Consider the following 4,179-nt stretch of genomic DNA (forward strand, 5'->3'; position numbering starts at 1 on the left):
ATCCTGACGTTGTTGATAAAGATGATGATGATGATGATGATGATGATGATAACGAAGAGAAGGAGGAGGAGGAGGAGGAGTTGAAAGGGAAAGTACAATAGCTACAATAATAACAATAATAATGACAACAATTATGATAATAATAATAATTATTATTATTTCTACTCTAGGCACAAGGCCTTGAACATTTTGAAGGGAAGGGGACTAGTCGATTACATCGACTCCAGTGCGTAACTAGTACTTATTTCATCGATCCCCGAAAGGATGAAAGGCAAAGTCAACCTCGGCGGAATACGAACTCAGAACGTAGCGGCAGACGAAATACCGCGAAGCATTTCGCCCGGTGTGCCAATGATTCTTCTAGCTCACCACCTTCAATAACATCATCAACAACAACAACAACAGCAACAACAACAACAACAACAACAACAACAACAACAACAACAACAACAATAATAATAATAATAATAATAATAATAATAATAATAATAATAATAATATGAGCAGCCATAATAACACACATCAGTAAAGATAAAATGATCAACAATGACATCACGGCAGTAGCATCATCATTATCAATAACAAGAACATTAACAATAAAGACATCATCAGTAATAAAGATACTACTACTACTACTACTACTACTACTATTACTAATAATAATAATAATAATAATAATAATAATAATAATAATAATAACAACAACAGCAATAAAAATAATAATAAAAATAATATTAATAATAATATTAATAATAATATTAATAATAATAATAATAATAATAATAATGATAATAATAATAATTGCAACAGCAACAATTGCACCAACTCAGAAATGCTCTTTCCTGTCACTTCCGTTTTCTCCACCATTCGTAGCCGTTTTGTTTATTTCTGGTTCCTTTTCTTCATGTTTTTTATTTTATTAATCCCGCGAACTATACCCCCTTTTCACTCCAGACCCTTTAGTATTACCACTATGACCTCAGCACCACCACTTTTTTTCTACCACCAATACTACTGTTCTCACCTTTCACCTCATTTCCAAGCTTACCCATCATGCATCTTTATTTTCACCTTTTTCGATGTTTTATATACAATGCATTTATATATCCACACCCTCAGAGGCGCATTGAAACACATACTAACAATCTATACACTCATAGATACATAGTGCTTGCATATACACTCGTTTTTACAATACATGCACAAATATGCACTTGCTTGCATATGAAGAAGCATTGTAAAGCAAAATGACCGTTCATATACTTACTAAAAAACACATCTATACATAAAGACACAATATCGCATACTAAACTACGCTGGTGCTCTATTCACGCACAACAAAGATATTCGGTACGTACGCATACACGCTAAAAGGCAAATGCACGCGCACGCACACACACACACACACACACACACACACACACACACACACACATACATATATAGAGACACACAATACTGACATGTTATGCACACGCTCCCCACTAAACATATACATATATGCAATCCTTTGCCGTATACATGAAAACGAGCGCACACGTATTGTTTTCCTTTTGCACATAAACACACAATCAACATACATATTCACAAGACACATACAGAACATATATGCAAACACGCATGAATACACAAGAGTCAACATGATATACACTCATACATTCACACAAAAACATCAAAAATTGATATTCAGATATCCTGAGACACGTACTCGTACAATTAACTATTCACACGCACACGCACATGCACACACATCCACACATCCACACGCATGCACGTATGCCACTGCTCCCCTCTTAAAACCCACCTAACATGCGCATAAACACGTACACCAAAAAGAATGCGCAGGTACAGCTCTCCTTTCACACTCCCGAAAACATACAAAGGACTCGAAATATGCACACACACACATTCACATACGTAAACGAGAGCACATATACACCACGTTTTACACACAACAGAAACAAACACGATACATACATACAGAAACAATACACACAACACACACACTCACACGCATACACAGGACACACGCCCACACACAAACATAAACCAAATGTGCACACATACGCTCTCACACATTCAACTAAACACGTTAACACGCATACACATCATACCAAAACGCCACACATATGTTACATGCAGCACACATGTATGTAACATGCAACGCACGCGTCTGGTGTGCAGGCAGCACTTTAAAGCTTTGAAGAGTTTAGACAATGATGGACAATAAAGAACCAGACGTTTGACATAGTTCCGCCATGTTTTTATAATTGTTACACGCTGTGTATCACCATGTGAATGGTGGCAGCAGTGGTGGCGGCGGGAAATAGCTGCCATTTTTTATTTTATTTTCATTTATCTTATTGCTGCTTAATTTTCATTGTAGTTTCTTCGTTTGTGCTTTCTTTTCATTAAATCTATTAACATATTGTGACAGAATCAGTAGGGCGGTGAATTGGTGGCTTCGTTAGAACGCCGAATAGAATGATTAATAGTACATACTATGGCTTTCTAAGTTCAAATCTTACCGTTGCCAATTCTCCCTTCGATGCTTTCGAGGTCGATAAATAAGATACCCATCGAAGAAGAGCGATTGACAGGACTATTAGATCGTCCGATCCGTTGCTTACAGTGTCCTTAACGTTCTGAATCCAAAACTTTGCCGTTCATTCTTCCGGGATCGATGAAATAAGTGTCAGTTGAGTACGGGGTCGCTGCTAACGACTACCCCCTCCCCCAAATGTCAAGCCTTGTGCCTATAGTAGAAAGGATTGTTATTCTTATTCTTCTTATTATTATTAGAGCACCGAGCTGTCAGAATCGTTAGCACTGCAGACAAAATGTTGAGCGGTATTTCGTCCATTTTTTTTAGATTTTGTGTTAAAAATTCGCCGAGATGAACTTTTGCCTTTCATGCTTCGAGATCGATGAAATAAAGTAACAGTTCAGCGCTCGGTTCCATGTAATCGACACCTCCCATCCCGTAAATCTTCTGGTTTCGTGCCAATATTTGACATCATTATCATGATAATCGTTGTTTTTTGTTTCTGTTGTGCTTTATTTTAGTATTTTACTTTACTTGTTTACATTTCTGATAATTGCTACCCCTCCCACTTTATCTTGAACCGTATCTTTTTGCGTTAGGAACTGTTTTGTTGTTTTTATGCTTTCATGTTGATTATTTTTTTATTGCTACAAATCTTGTTGTTATTACTACTGGTGGCGAAGTTGTTATTGCTATTGCTGTTATCACTACCGCTGTTCTTATCGCTATTATTGTTGTTATTACTATTGTGTTGTTGTTATTACTATTGATGTCATTATAGTTATTACCGTTTTCATTACTGTTGCTGCCGCTGTTATTCCTATCGCAGTTGTTTCATGTTATAAATTTTTGATATTACTATTACTGTTGTGATTAATGCTATTACTGTTAGTAGTATCAACTGTTGTAATCGACATTATCGTTATTACTATTCATCTTGTTTTTGTTGATAATGCTGTTATTAATATTAACTGTTGTAATCATTATTATCATTATTATTATTGTTGTCGTTGTTACTACTATTGTTGTTATTTTTATTATTATCGATATGACTCTTCTTGTAATTGCTATCACTGTTGTGATTGTTATTACTATTCTTGTTATTGTTGTTATTGCTACTGCCTGTTTTTATTGTTTGTTGTTTTCGTTTTGTAGGTTGCGTTTTGTTTTCTTTTTTCCTTGTAACCTTAACTCTCGCCTCCTCAACAGGCACATACAAATATAGACACACACAGAAACACACACAACCAAATATCCTTTCAAATACAGAAATACACACATACATAATGACTCAGAAATATGTACATACATAGACATAAACATATATGCATACACACAGAAACACACACAACCAAATATCCTTTCAAATACAGAAATACACGCATACATAATGACTCAGAAATATGTACATACATACACATAAAAATATATGCATACACACACAAAATATACATATACATTCTGAGATGCACAGAATGATAAACATACACACGCACACAAACACACACACACACATACATATACAAGCACAGAAAGATACCCAATATACACACAGAGAAATATATACATACATGCATGCATAGAAAGATGCTAATAGTCACACATACGAAGATACAGACTTAGACACGGGCACG

The sequence above is a fragment of the Octopus bimaculoides genome, chromosome 11, assembly GCF_001194135.2.
Source record: "Octopus bimaculoides isolate UCB-OBI-ISO-001 chromosome 11, ASM119413v2, whole genome shotgun sequence".
Taxonomy (NCBI): domain Eukaryota; kingdom Metazoa; phylum Mollusca; class Cephalopoda; order Octopoda; family Octopodidae; genus Octopus; species Octopus bimaculoides.